Below are 15,974 nucleotides of genomic sequence, written 5' to 3' on the forward strand. Positions count from 1 at the left end.
TCACTCAAAAATGGTGCCAAAGGGTTGCAAATGCTCCCCTGAGAGGTTTGGCGAAAAAAAAGGAAGGCTTTTTATCACAGAACAAGAAATCAGCCCTCGACAACTTAACCGTCAGAAAAAGATTTTTTTGAAAAAATCCCTAAGCCCCGGGGTCACAATTTCAGCAAAAATCTGACTTTTGGCAATTCACTCAAAAATGGTGCCAAACGGTTGCAAATGCTCCCCTGAGAGGTTTGGCCTAAAAAACAGAAGGCTTTTTATCACAGAACAAGAAATCAGCCCTCGACAACTTAACCGTCAGAAAAAGATTTTTTTGAAAAAATCCCTAAGCCCCGGGGTCACAATTTCAGCAAAAATCTGACTTTTGGCAATTCACTCAAAAATGGTGCCAAAGGGTTGCAAATGCTCCCCTGAGAGGTTTGGCCAAAAAAACAGAAGGCTTTTTATCACAGAAGAAGAAATCAGCCCTCGACAACTTAACCGTCAGAAAAAGATTTTTTTGAAAAAATCCCTAAGCCCCGGGGTCACAATTTCAGCAAAAATCTGACTTTTGGCAATTCACTCAAAAATGGTGCCAAATGGATGCAAATGCTCCCCTGAAAGGTTTGGCGGTCGAAACAGAAGGCTTTTTATCACAGAACAAGAAATCAGCCCTCGACAACATAACCGGCAGAAAAAGATTTTTTGAAAAAATCCCTAAGTCCCGGGGTCACAATTTCAGCAAAAATCTGACTTTTGGCAATTCACTCAAAAATGGTGCCAAACGGTTGCAAATGCTCCCCTGAAAGGTTTGGCGGTCGAAACAGAAGGCTTTTTATCACAGAACAAGAAATCAGCCCTTGACAACTTAACCGGCAGAAAAAGATTTTTTTGAAAAAATCCCTAAGCCCCGGGGTCACAATTTCAGCAAAAATCTGACTTTTGGCAATTCACTCAAAAATGGTGCCAAAGGGTTGCAAATGCTGCCCTGAGAGGTTTGGCGAAAAAAACAGAAGGCTTTTTATCACAGAACAAGAAATCAGCCCTCGACAACTTAACCGTCAGAAAAAGATTTTTTTGAAAAAATCCCTAAGCCCCGGGGTCACAATTTCAGCCAAAATCTGACTTTTGGCAATTCACTCAAAAATGATGCCTAGCTGTTGCAAATGCACCCCTGAAAGGTTTGGCGGTCGAAACAGAATGCTTTTTATCAAAGGACAAGAAATCAGCCCTCGACAACTTAACCGGCAGAAAAAGATTTTTTTGAAAAAATCCCTAAGCCCCGGGGTCACAATTTCAGCAAAAATCTGACTTTTGGCAATTCACTCAAAAATGGTGCCAAACGGTTGCAAATGCTCCCCTGAAAGGTTTGGCGGTCGAAACAGAAGGCTTTTTATGACAGAACAAGAAATCAGCCCTCGACAACTTAACCGTCAGAAAAAGATTTTTTTGAAAAAATCCCTAAGCCCCGGGGTCACAATTTCAGCAAAAATCTGACTTTTGGCAATTCACTCAAAAATGGTGCCAAACGGTTGCAAATGCTCCCCTGAGAGGTTTGGCCTAAAAAACAGAAGGCTTTTTATCACAGAACAAGAAATCAGCCCTCGACAACTTAACCGTCAGAAAAAGATTTTTTTGAAAAAATCCCTAAGCCCCGGGGTCACAATTTCAGCAAAAATCTGACTTTTGGCAATTCACTCAAAAATGGTGCCAAAGGGTTGCGAATGCTCCCCTGAGAGGTTTGGCCAAAAAAACAGAAGGCTTTTTATCACAGAACAAGAAATCAGCCCTCGACAACTTAACCGTCAGAAAAAGATTTTTTTGAAAAAATCCCTAAGCCCCGGGGTCACAATTTCAGCAAAAATCTGACTTTTGGCAATTCACTCAAAAATGGTGCCAAATGGATGCAAATGCTCCCCTGAAAGGTTTGGCGGTCGAAACAGAAGGCTTTTTATCACAGAACAAGAAATCAGCCCTCGACAACATAACCGGCAGAAAAAGATTTTTTTGAAAAAATCCCTAAGCCCCGGGGTCACAATTTCAGCCAAAATCTGACTTTTGGCAATTCACTCAGAAATGATGCCTAGCTGTTGCAAATGCACCCCTGAAAGGTTTGGCGGTCGAAACAGAATGCTTTTTATCACAGGACAAAAAATCAGCCCTCGACAACTTAACCGGCAGAAAAAGATTTTTTTGAAAAAATCCCTAAGCCCCGGGGTCACAATTTCAGCAAAAATCTGACTTTTGGCAATTCACTCAAAAATGGTGCCAAACGGTTGCAAATGCTCCCCTGAAAGGTTTGGCGGTCGAAACAGATGGCTTTTTATCACAGGACAAGAAATCAGCCCTCGACAACATAACCGGCAGAAAAGGATTTTTTGAAAAAATCCCTAAGCCCCGGGGTCACAATTTCAGCAAAAATCTGACTTTTGGCAATTCACTCAAAAATGGTGCCAAACGGTTGCAAATGCTCCCCTGAAAGGTTTGGCGGTCGAAACAGAAGGCTTTTTATCACAGAACAAGAAATCAGCCCTCGACAACTTAACCGTCAGAAAAAGATTTTTTTGAAAAAATCCCTAAGCCGGGCCCGGGGTCACAATTTCAGCAAAAATCTGACTTTTGGCAATTCACTCAAAAATGGTGCCAAACGGTTGCAAATGCTCCCCTTAGAGGTTTGGCCTAAAAAACAGAAGGCTTTTTATCACAGAACAAGAAATCAGCCCTCGACAACTTAACCGGCAGAAAAAGATTTTTTTGAAAAAATCCCTAAGCCCCGGGGTCACAATTTCAGCAAAAATCTGACTTTTGGCAATTCACTCAAAAATGGTGCCAAACGGTTGCAAATGCTCCCCTGAGAGGTTTGGCCAAAAAAACAGAAGGCTTTTTATCACAGAACAAGAAATCAGCCCTCGACAACTTAACCGTCAGAAAAAGATTTTTTTGAAAAAATCCCTAAGCCCCGGGGTCACAATTTCAGCAAAAATCTGACTTTTGGCAATTCACTCAAAAATGGTGCCAAATGGATGCAAATGCTCCCCTGAAAGGTTTGGCGGTCGAAACAGATGGCTTTTTATCACAGGACAAGAAATCAGCCCTCGACAACATAACCGGCAGAAAAAGATTTTTTGAAAAAATCCCTAAGCCCCGGGGTCACAATTTCAGCAAAAATCTGACTTTTGGCAATTCACTCAAAAATGGTGCCAAAGGGTTGCAAATGCTCCCCTGAGAGGTTTGGGGAAAAAAACAGAAGGCTTTTTATCACAGGACAAGAAATCAGCCCTCGACAACATAACCGGCAGAAAAAGATTTTTTGAAAAAATCCCTAAGCCCCGGGGTCACAATTTCAGCAAAAATCTGACTTATGGCAATTCACTCAAAAATGGTGCCAAAGGGTTGCAAATGCTCCCCTGAGAGGTTTGGCGAAAAAAACAGAAGGCTTTTTATCACAGAACAAGAAATCAGCCCTAGACAACTTAACCGGCAGAAATTTTTTTTTTAAAAAAAATCCCTAAGCCCCGGGGTCACAATTTCTGCAAAAATCTGACTTTTGGCAATTCACTCAAAAATGGTGCCAAACGGTTGCAAATGCTCCCCTGAAAGATTTGGCGGTCGAAACAGAAGGCTTTTTATCACAGGACAAGAAATCAGCCCTTGACAACTTAACCGGCAGAAAAAGATTTTTTGAAAAAATCCCTAAGCCCCGGGGTCAGAATTTCTGCAAAAATCTGACTTTTGGCAATTCACTCAAAAATGGTGCCAAACGGTTGCAATTGCTCCCCTGAAATGTTTGGCGGTCGAAACAGAAGGCTTTTTATGACAGGGAAAGAAATCAGCCCTCGACAACTTAACCGGCAGAAAAAGATTTTTTTTGAAAAAATCCCTAAGCCGCGGGGTCACAATTTCAGCAAAAATCTGACTTTTGGCAATTCACTCAAAAATGGTGCCAAACGGTTGCAAATGCTCCCCTGAAAGATTTGGCGGTCGAAACAGAAGGCTTTTTATGACAGCGAAAGAAATCAGCCCTCGACAACTTAACCAGCAGAAAAAGATTTTTTTTGAAAAAATCCCTAAGCCCCGGGGTCACAATTTCAGCAAAAATCTGACTTTTGGCAATTCACTCAAAAATGGTGCCAAACGGTTGAAAATGCTCCGCTGAAAGGTTTGTCGGTCGAAACAGATGGCTTTTTATCACAGGACAAGAAATCAGCCCTTGACAACATAACCGGCAGAAAAAGATTTTTTGAAAAAATCCCTAAGCCCCGGGGTCACAATTTCAGTAAAAATCTGACTTTTGGCAATTCACTCAAAAATGGTGCCAAACGGTTGCAAATGCTCCCCTGAGAGGTTTGGCCAAAAAAACTGAAGGCTTTTTATCACACAACAAGAAATCAGCCCTCGACAACTTAACCGGCAGAAAAAGATTTTTTTGAAAAAATCCCTAAGCCCCGGGGTCACAATTTCAGCAAAAATCTGACTTTTGGCAATTCACTCAAAAATGGTGCCAAACGGTTGCAAATGCTCCCCTGAAAGGTTTGGCGGTCGAAACAGATGGCTTTTTATCAAAGGATAAGAAATCAGCCCTCGTCAACTTAACCGTCAGAAAAAGATTTTTTGAAAAAATCCCTAAGCCCCGGGGTCAGAATTTCTGCAAAAATCTGACTTTTGGCAATTCACTCAAAAATGGTGCCAAACGGTTGCAATTGCTCCCCTGAAATGTTTGGCGGTCGAAACAGAAGGCTTTTTATGACAGCGAAAGAAATCAGCCCTCGACAACTTAACCGGCAGAAAAAGATTTTTTTTGAAAAAATCCCTAAGCCCCGGGGTCACAATTTCAGCAAAAATCTGACTTTTGGCAATTCACTCAAAAATGGTGCCAAACGGTTGCAAATGCTCCCCTGAAAGGTTTGGCGGTCGAAACAGATGGCTTTTAATCACAGGAAAAGAATTCAGCCTCGACAACATAACCGGCAGAAAAAGATTTTTTGAAAAAATCCCTAAGCCCCGGGGTCACAATTTCAGCAAAAATCTGACTTTTGGCAATTCACTCAAAAATGGTGCCAAACGGTTGAAAATGCTCCCATGAGAGGTTTGGCCAAAAAAACAGAAGGCTTTTAATCACACGAAAAGAAATCAGCCCTCGACAACATAACCGGCAGAAAAAGATTTTTTGAAAAAATCCCTAAGCCCCGGGGTCACAATTTCAGCAAAAATCTGACTTTTGGCAATTCACTCAAAAATGGTGCCAAACGGTTGCAAATGCTCCCCTGAGAGGTTTGGCCAAAAAAACAGAAGGCTTTTTATCACAGAACAAGAAATCAGCCCTCGACAACTTAACCGTCAGAAAAAGATTTTTTGAAAAAATCCCTAAGCCCCGGGGTCACAATTTCAGCAAAAATCTGACTTTTGGCAATTCACTCAAAAATGGTGCCAAACGGTTGCAAATGCTCCCCTGAGAGGTTTGGCCAAAAAAACAGAAGGCTTTTTATCACAGAACAAGAAATCAGCCCTCGACAACTTAACCGTCAGAAAAAGATTTTTTGAAAAAATCCCTAAGCCCCGGGGTCACAATTTCAGCAAAAATCTGACTTTTGGCAATTCACTCAAAAATGGTGCCAAACGGTTGCAAATGCTCCCCTGAAAGATTTGGCGGTCGAAACAGAAGGCTTTTTATGACAGGGAAAGAAATCAGCCCTCGACAACTTAACCGGCAGAAAAAGATTTTTTTGAAAAAATCCCTAAGCCCCGGGGTCAGAATTTCTGCAAAAATCTGACTTTTGGCAATTCACTCAAAAATGGTGCCAAACGGTTGCAATTGCTCCCCTGAAATGTTTGGCGGTCGAAACAGAAGGCTTTTTATGACAGGGAAAGAAATCATCCCTCGACAACTTAACCGGCAGAAAAAGATTTTTTTTGAAAAAATCCCTAAGCCCCGGGGTCACAATTTCAGCAAAAATCTGACTTTTGGCAATTCACTCAAAGATGATGCCAAACTGTTGCAAATGCTCCCCTGAAAGGTTTGGCGAAAAAAACAGAAGGCTTTTTATCACAGAACAAGAAATCAGCCCTCTTCAACTTAACCGTCAGAAAAAGATTTTTTGAAAAAATCCCTAAGCCCCGGGGTCACAATTTCAGCAAAAATCTGACTTTTGGCAATTCACTCAAAAATGGTGCCAAACGGTTGCAAATGCTCCCCTGAAAGATTTGGCGGTCGAAACAGAAGGCTTTTTATGACAGGGATAGAAATCAGCCCTCGACAACTTAACCGGCAGAAAAAGATTTTTTTGAAAAAATCCCTAAGCCCCGGGGTCAGAATTTCTGCAAAAATCTGACTTTTGGCAATTCACTCAAAAATGGTGCCAAACGGTTGCAAATGCTCCCCTGAGAGGTTTGGCCAAAAAAACAGAAGGCTTTTTATCACAGAACAAGAAATCAGCCCTCGACAACTTAACCGTCAGAAAAAGATTTTTTTGAAAAAATCCCTAAGCCCCGGGGTCACAATTTCAGCAAAAATCTGACTTTTGGCAATTTACTCAAAAATGATGCCTAGCTGTTGCAAATGCACCCCTGAAAGGTTTGGCGGTCGAAACAGAATGCTTTTTATCACAGGACAAGAAATCAGCCCTCGACAACTTAACCGGCAGAAAAAGATTTTTTTGAAAAAATCCCTAAGGCCCCGGGGTCACAATTTCAGCAAAAATCTGACTTTTGGCAATTCACTCAAAAATGGTGCCAAAGGGTTGCAAATGCTCCCCTGAGAGGTTTGGCGAAAAAAACAGATGGCTTTTTATCACAGGACAAGAAATCAGCCCTCGACAACATAACCGGCAGAAAAAGATTTTATGAAAAAATCCCTAAGCCCCGGGGTCACAATTTCAGCAAAAATCTGACTTTTGGCAATTCACTCAAAAATTGTGCCAAACGGTTGCAAATGCTCCCCTGAAAGATTTGGCGGTCGAAACAGAAGGCTTTTTATCACAGGACAAGAAATCAGCCCTTGACAACTTAACCGGCAGAAAAAGATTTTTTGAAAAAATCCCTAAGCCCCGGGGTCACAATTTCAGCAAAAATCTGACTTTTGGCAATTCACTCAAAAATGGTGCCAAAGGGTTGCAAATGCTGCCCTGAGAGGTTTGGCGAAAAAAACAGAAGGCTTTTAATCACAGGGAAGGAAATCAGCCCTCGACAACATAACCGGCAGAAAAAGATTTTTTGAAAAAATCCCTAAGGCCCCGGGGTCACAATTTCAGCAAAAATCTGACTTTTGGCAATTCACTCAAAAATGTTGCCAAACGGTTGCAAATGCTCCCCTGAAAGGTTTGGCGAAAAAAACAGAAGGCTTTTAATCACAGGGAAGGAAATCAGCCCTCGACAACATAACCGGCAGAAAAAGATTTTTTGAAAAAATCCCTAAGCCCCGGGGTCACAATTTCAGCAAAAATCTGACTTTTGGCAATTCACTCAAAAATGTTGCCAAACGGTTGCAAATGCTCCCCTGAAAGGTTTGGCGAAAAAAACAGAAGGCTTTTTATCACAGAACAAGAAATCAGCCCTTGACAACTTAACCGGCAGAAAAAGATTTTTTTGAAAAAATCCCTAAGCCCCGGGGTCACAATTTCAGCAAAAATCTGACTTTTGGCAATTCACTCAAAAATGGTGCCAAAGGGTTGCAAATGCTGCCCTGAGAGGTTTGGCGAAAAAAACAGAAGGCTTTTTATCACAGAACAAGAAATCAGCCCTTGACAACTTAACCGTCAGAAAAAGATTTTTTTGAAAAAATCCCTAAGCCCCGGGGTCACAATTTCAGCCAAAATCTGACTTTTGGCAATTCACTCAAAAATGATGCCTAGCTGTTGCAAATGCACCCCTGAAAGGTTTGGCGGTCGAAACAGAATGCTTTTTATCACAGGACAAGAAATCAGCCCTCGACAACTTAACCGGCAGAAAAAGATTTTTTTGAAAAAATCCCTAAGCCCCGGGGTCACAATTTCAGCAAAAATCTGACTTTTGGCAATTCACTCAAAAATGGTGCCAAACGGTTGCAAATGCTCCCCTGAAAGGTTTGGCGGTCGAAACAGATGGCTTTTTATCACAGGACAAGAAATCAGCCCTCGACAACATAACCGGCAGAAAAGGATTTTTTGAAAAAATCCCTAAGCCCTGGGGTCACAATTTCAGCAAAAATCTGACTTTTGGCAATTCACTCAAAAATGGTGCCAAACGGTTGCAAATGCTCCCCTGAAAGGTTTGGCGGTCGAAACAGAAGGCTTTTTATCACAGAACAAGAAATCAGCCCTCGACAACTTAACCGTCAGAAAAAGATTTTTTTGAAAAAAATCTCTAAGCCCCGGGGTCACAATTTCAGCAAAAATCTGACTTTTGGCAATTCACTCAAAAATGGTGCCAAAGGGTTGCAAATGCTCCCCTGAGAGGTTTGGCGAAAAAAAAGGAAGGCTTTTTATCACAGAAGAAGAAATCAGCCCTCGACAACTTAACCGTCAGAAAAAGATTTTTTTGAAAAAATCCCTAAGCCCCGGGGTCACAATTTCAGCAAAAATCTGACTTTTGGCAATTCACTCAAAAATGGTGCCAAACGGTTGCAAATGCTCCCCTGAGAGGTTTGGCCTAAAAAACAGAAGGCTTTTTATCACAGAACAAGAAATCAGCCCTCGACAACTTAACCGTCAGAAAAAGATTTTTTTGAAAAAATCCCTAAGCCCCGGGGTCACAATTTCAGCAAAAATCTGACTTTTGGCAATTCACTCAAAAATGGTGCCAAAGGGTTGCAAATGCTCCCCTGAGAGGTTTGGCCAAAAAAACAGAAGGCTTTTTATCACAGAACAAGAAATCAGCCCTCGACAACTTAACCGTCAGAAAAAGATTTTTTTGAAAAAATCCCTAAGCCCCGGGGTCACAATTTCAGCAAAAATCTGACTTTTGGCAATTCACTCAAAAATGGTGCCAAATGGATGCAAATGCTCCCCTGAAAGGTTTGGCGGTCGAAACAGAAGGCTTTTTATCACAGAACAAGAAATCAGCCCTCGACAACATAACCGGCAGAAAAAGATTTTTTGAAAAAATCCCTAAGCCCCGGGGTCACAATTTCAGCAAAAATCTGACTTTTGGCAATTCACTCAAAAATGGTGCCAAACGGTTGCAAATGCTCCCCTGAGAGGTTTGGCGGTCGAAACAGAAGGCTTTTTATCACAGAACAAGAAATCAGCCCTTGACAACTTAACCGGCAGAAAAAGATTTTTTTGAAAAAATCCCTAAGGCCCCGGGTTCACAATTTCAGCAAAAATCTGACTTTTGGCAATTCACTCAAAAATGGTGCCAAACGGTTGCAAATGCTCCCCTGAAAGGTTTGGCGGTCGAAACAGAAGGCTTTTTATCACAGAACAAGAAATCAGCCCTTGACAACTTAACCGGCAGAAAAAGATTTTTTTGAAAAAATCCCTAAGCCCCGGGGTCACAATTTCAGCAAAAATCTGACTTTTGGCAATTCACTCAAAAATGGTGCCAAAGGGTTGCAAATGCTGCCCTGAGAGGTTTGGCGAAAAAAACAGAAGGCTTTTTATCACAGAACAAGAAATCAGCCCTCGACAACTTAACCGTCAGAAAAAGATTTTTTTGAAAAAATCCCTAAGCCCCGGGGTCACAATTTCAGCCAAAATCTGAGTTTTGGCAATTCACTCAAAAATGGTGCCAAACGGTTGCAAATGCTCCCCTGAGAGGTTTGGCCTAAAAAACAGAAGGCTTTTTATCACAGAACAAGAAATCAGCCCTCGACAACTTAACCGTCAGAAAAAGATTTTTTTGAAAAAATCCCTAAGCCCCGGGGTCACAATTTCAGCAAAAATCTGACTTTTGGCAATTCACTCAAAAATGGTGCCAAAGGGTTGCGAATGCTCCCCTGAGAGGTTTGGCCAAAAAAACAGAAGGCTTTTTATCACAGAACAAGAAATCAGCCCTTGACAACTTAACCGGCAGAAAAAGATTTTTTTGAAAAAATCCCTAAGCCCCGGGGTCACAATTTCAGCAAAAATCTGACTTTTGGCAATTCACTCAAAAATGGTGCCAAAGGGTTGCAAATGCTGCCCTGAGAGGTTTGGCGAAAAAAACAGAAGGCTTTTTATCACAGAACAAGAAATCAGCCCTCGACAACTTAACCGTCAGAAAAAGATTTTTTTGAAAAAATCCCTAAGCCCCGGGGTCACAATTTCAGCCAAAATCTGAGTTTTGGCAATTCACTCAAAAATGGTGCCAAACGGTTGCAAATGCTCCCCTGAGAGGTTTGGCCTAAAAAACAGAAGGCTTTTTATCACAGAACAAGAAATCAGCCCTCGACAACTTAACCGTCAGAAAAAGATTTTTTTGAAAAAATCCCTAAGCCCCGGGGTCACAATTTCAGCAAAAATCTGACTTTTGGCAATTCACTCAAAAATGGTGCCAAATGGATGCAAATGCTCCCCTGAAAGGTTTGGCGGTCGAAACAGAAGGCTTTTTATCACAGAACAAGAAATCAGCCCTCGACAACATAACCGGCAGAAAAAGATTTTTTTGAAAAAATCCCTAAGCCCCGGGGTCACAATTTCAGCAAAAATCTGACTTTTGGCAATTCACTCAAAAATGGTGCCAAAGGGTTGCAAATGCTGCCCTGAGAGGTTTGGCGAAAAAAACAGAAGGCTTTTTATCACAGAACAAGAAATCAGCCCTCGACAACTTAACCGTCAGAAAAAGATTTTTTTGAAAAAATCCCTAAGCCCCGGGGTCACAATTTCAGCCAAAATCTGACTTTTGGCAATTCACTCAGAAATGATGCCTAGCTGTTGCAAATGCACCCCTGAAAGGTTTGGCGGTCGAAACAGAATGCTTTTTATCACAGGACAAAAAATCAGCCCTCGACAACTTAACCGGCAGAAAAAGATTTTTTTGAAAAAATCCCTAAGCCCCGGGGTCACAATTTCAGCAAAAATCTGACTTTTGGCAATTCACTCAAAAATGGTGCCAAACGGTTGCAAATGCTCCCCTGAAAGGTTTGGCGGTCGAAACAGATGGCTTTTTATCACAGGACAAGAAATCAGCCCTCGACAACATAACCGGCAGAAAAGGATTTTTTGAAAAAATCCCTAAGCCCCGGGGTCACAATTTCAGCAAAAATCTGACTTTTGGCAATTCACTCAAAAATGGTGCCAAACGGTTGCAAATGCTCCCCTGAAAGGTTTGGCGGTCGAAACAGAAGGCTTTTTATCACAGAACAAGAAATCAGCCCTCGACAACTTAACCGTCAGAAAAAGATTTTTTTGAAAAAAATCTCTAAGCCCCGGGGTCACAATTTCAGCAAAAATCTGACTTTTGGCAATTCACTCAAAAATGGTGCCAAACGGTTGCAAATGCTCCCCTGAGAGGTTTGGCCAAAAAAACAGAAGGCTTTTTATCACAGAACAAGAAATCAGCCCTCGACAACTTAACCGTCAGAAAAAGATTTTTTTGAAAAAATCCCTAAGCCCCGGGGTCACAATTTCAGCAAAAATCTGACTTTTGGCAATTCACTCAAAAATGGTGCCAAATGGATGCAAATGCTCCCCTGAAAGGTTTGGCGGTCGAAACAGATGGCTTTTTATCACAGGACAAGAAATCAGCCCTCGACAACATAACCGGCAGAAAAAGATTTTTTGAAAAAATCCCTAAGCCCCGGGGTCACAATTTCAGCAAAAATCTGACTTTTGGCAATTCACTCAAAAATGGTGCCAAAGGGTTGCAAATGCTCCCCTGAGAGGTTTGGGGGAAAAAACAGAAGGCTTTTTATCACAGGACAAGAAATCAGCCCTCGACAACATAACCGGCAGAAAAAGATTTTTTTTGAAAAAATCCCTAAGCCCCGGGGTCACAATTTCAGCAAAAATCTGACTTTTGGCAATTCACTCAAAAATGGTGCCAAACGGTTGAAAATGCTCCGCTGAAAGGTTTGTCGGTCGAAACAGATGGCTTTTTATCACAGGACAAGAAATCAGCCCTTGACAACATAACCGGCAGAAAAAGATTTTTTGAAAAAATCCCTAAGCCCCGGGGTCACAATTTCAGTAAAAATCTGACTTTTGGCAATTCACTCAAAAATGGTGCCAAACGGTTGCAAATGCTCCCCTGAGAGGTTTGGCCAAAAAAACTGAAGGCTTTTTATCACAGGAGAAGAAATCAGCCCTCGACAACTTAACCGGCAGAAAAAGATTTTTTTGAAAAAATCCCAAAGCCCCAGGGTCACAATTTCAGCAAAAATCTGACTTTTGGCAATTCACTCAAAAATGGTGCCAAACGGTTGCAAATGCTCCCCTGAAAGGTTTGGCGGTCGAAACAGATGGCTTTTTATCAAAGGACAAGAAATCAGCCCTCGTCAACTTAACCGTCAGAAAAAGATTTTTTGAAAAAATCCCTAAGCCCCGGGGTCACAATTTCAGCAAAAATCTGACTTTTGGCAATTCACTCAAAAATGGTGCCAAACGGTTGCAAATGCTCCCCTGAAAGATTTGGCGGTCGAAACAGAAGGCTTTTTATCACAGGACAAGAAATCAGCCCTCGTCAACTTAACCGTCAGAAAAAGATTTTTTGAAAAAATCCCTAAGCCCCGGGGTCACAATTTCAGCAAAAATCTGACTTTTGGCAATTCACTCAAAAATGATGCCAAACTGTTGCAAATGCTCCCCTGAAAGGTTTGGCGAAAAAAACAGAAGGCTTTTTATCACAGAACAAGAAATCAGCCCTCTTCAACTTAACCGTCAGAAAAAGATTTTTTGAAAAAATCCCTAAGCCCCGGGGTCACAATTTCAGCAAAAATCTGACTTTTGACAATTCACTCAAAAATGGTGCCAAACGGTTGCAAATGCTCCCCTGAAAGATTTGGCGGTCGAAACAGAAGGCTTTTTATGACAGGGAAAGAAATCAGCCCTCGGCAACTTAACCGGCAGAAAAAGATTTTTTTGAAAAAATCCCTAAACCCCGGGGTCAGAATTTCTGCAAAAATCTGACTTTTGGCAATTCACTCAAAAATGGTGCCAAAGGGTTGCAAATGCTCCCCTGAGAGGTTTGGGGAAAAAAACAGAAGGCTTTTTATCACAGGACAAGAAATCAGCCCTCGACAACATAACCGGCAGAAAAAGATTTTTTGAAAAAATCCCTAAGCCCCGGGGTCACAATTTCAGCAAAAATCTGACTTATGGCAATTCACTCAAAAATGGTGCCAAAGGGTTGCAAATGCTCCCCTGAGAGGTTTGGCGAAAAAAACAGAAGGCTTTTTATCACAGAACAAGAAATCAGCCCTAGACAACTTAACCGGCAGAAATTTTTTTTTAAAAAAAAATCCCTAAGCCCCGGGGTCACAATTTCAGCAAAAATCTGACTTTTGGCAATTCACTCAAAAATGGTGCCAAACGGTTGCAAATGCTCCCCTGAAAGATTTGGCGGTCGAAACAGAAGGCTTTTTATCACAGGACAAGAAATCAGCCCTTGACAACTTAACCGGCAGAAAAAGATTTTTTGAAAAAATCCCTAAGCCCCGGGGTCACAATTTCTGCAAAAATCTGACTTTTGGCAATTCACTCAAAAATGGTGCCAAACGGTTGCAATTGCTCCCCTGAAATGTTTGGCGGTCGAAACAGAAGGCTTTTTATGACAGGGAAAGAAATCAGCCCTCGACAACTTAACCGGCAGAAAAAGATTTTTTTTGAAAAAATCCCTAAGCCCCGGGGTCACAATTTCAGCAAAAATCTGACTTTTGGCAATTCACTCAAAAATGGTGCCAAACGGTTGCAATTGCTCCCCTGAGAGGTTTGGCCAAAAAAACTGAAGGCTTTTTATCACAGAACAAGAAATCAGCCCTCGACAACTTAACCGGCAGAAAAAGATTTTTTTGAAAAAAATCCCTAAGCCCCGGGGTCACAATTTCAGCAAAAATCTGACTTTTGGCAATTCACTCAAAAATGGTGCCAAACGGTTGCAAATGCTCCCCTGAAAGATTTGGCGGTCGAAACAGAAGGCTTTTTATCACAGGACAAGAAATCAGCCCTTGACAACTTAACCGGCAGAAAAAGATTTTTTGAAAAAATCCCTAAGCCCCGGGGTCAGAATTTCTGCAAAAATCTGACTTTTGGCAATTCACTCAAAAATGGTGCCAAACGGTTGCAATTGCTCCCCTGAAATGTTTGGCGGTCGAAACAGAAGGCTTTTTATGACAGCGAAAGAAATCAGCCCTCGACAACTTAACCGGCAGAAAAAGATTTTTTTTGAAAAAATCCCTAAGCCCCGGGGTCACAATTTCAGCAAAAATCTGACTTTTGGCAATTCACTCAAAAATGGTGCCAAACGGTTGCAAATGCTCCCCTGAAAGGTTTGTCGGTCGAAACAGATGGCTTTTTATCACAGGACAAGAAATCAGCCCTTGACAACTTAACCGGCAGAAAAAGATTTTTTGAAAAAATCCCTAAGCCACGGGGTCACAATTTCAGCAAAAATCTGACTTTTGGCAATTCACTCAAAAATGGTGCCAAACGGTTGAAAATGCTCCCATGAGAGGTTTGGCCAAAAAAACAGAAGGCTTTTAATCACAGGAAAAGAATTCAGCCTCGACAACATAACCGGCAGAAAAAGATTTTTTGAAAAAATCCCTAAGCCCCGGGGTCACAATTTCAGCAAAAATCTGACTTTTGGCAATTCACTCAAAAATGGTGCCAAACTGTTGAAAATGCTCCCATGAGAGGTTTGGCCAAAAAAACAGAAGGCTTTTAATCACACGAAAAGAAATCAGCCCTCGACAACATAACCGGCAGAAAAAGATTTTTTGAAAAAATCCCTAAGCCCCGGGGTCACAATTTCAGCAAAAATCTGACTTTTGGCAATTCACTCAAAAATGGTGCCAAACGGTTGCAAATGCTCCCCTGAGAGGTTTGGCCAAAAAAACAGAAGGCTTTTTATCACAGAACAAGAAATCAGCCCTCGACAACTTAACCGGCAGAAAAAGATTTTTTTGAAAAAATCCCTAAGCCCCGGGGTCAGAATTTCTGCAAAAATCTGACTTTTGGCAATTCACTCAAAAATGGTGCCAAACGGTTGCAATTGCTCCCCTGAAATGTTTGGCGGTCGAAACAGAAGGCTTTTTATGACAGGGAAAGAAATCATCCCTTGACAACTTAACCGGCAGAAAAAGATTTTTTTTGAAAAAATCCCTAAGCCCCGGGGTCACAATTTCAGCAAAAATCTGACTTTTGGCAATTCACTCAAAAATGATGCCAAACTGTTGCAAATGCTCCCCTGAAAGGTTTGGCGAAAAAAACAGAAGGCTTTTTATCACAGAACAAGAAATCAGCCCTCTTCAACTTAACCGTCAGAAAAAGATTTTTTGAAAAAATCCCTAAGCCCCGGGGTCACAATTTCAGCAAAAATCTGACTTTTGGCAATTTACTCAAAAATGATGCCTAGCTGTTGCAAATGCACCCCTGAAAGGTTTGGCGGTCGAAACAGAATGCTTTTTATCACAGGACAAGAAATCAGCCCTCGACAACTTAACCGGCAGAAAAAGATTTTTTTGAAAAAATCCCTAAGCCCCGGGGTCACAATTTCAGCAAAAATCTGACTTTTGGCAATTCACTCAAAAATGGTGCCAAAGGGTTGCAAATGCTCCCCTGAGAGGTTTGGCGAAAAAAACAGATGGCTTTTTATCACAGGACAAGAAATCAGCCCTCGACAACATAACCGGCAGAAAAAGATTTTATGAAAAAATCCCTAAGCCCCGGGGTCACAATTTCAGCAAAAATCTGACTTTTGGCAATTCACTCAAAAATGTTGCCAAACGGTTGCAAATGCTCCCCTGAAAGGTTTGGCGAAAAAAACAGAAGGCTTTTAATCACAGGGAAGGAAATCAGCCCTCGACAACATAACCGGCAGAAAAAGATTTTTTGAAAAAATCCCTAAGCCCCGGGGTCACAATTTCAGCAAAAATCTGACTTTTG

This window comes from Podarcis erhardii, assembly GCF_964252035.2.
Source record: "Podarcis erhardii genome assembly, chromosome: 3".
NCBI classification, from domain to species: Eukaryota; Metazoa; Chordata; class Lepidosauria; order Squamata; family Lacertidae; genus Podarcis; species Podarcis erhardii.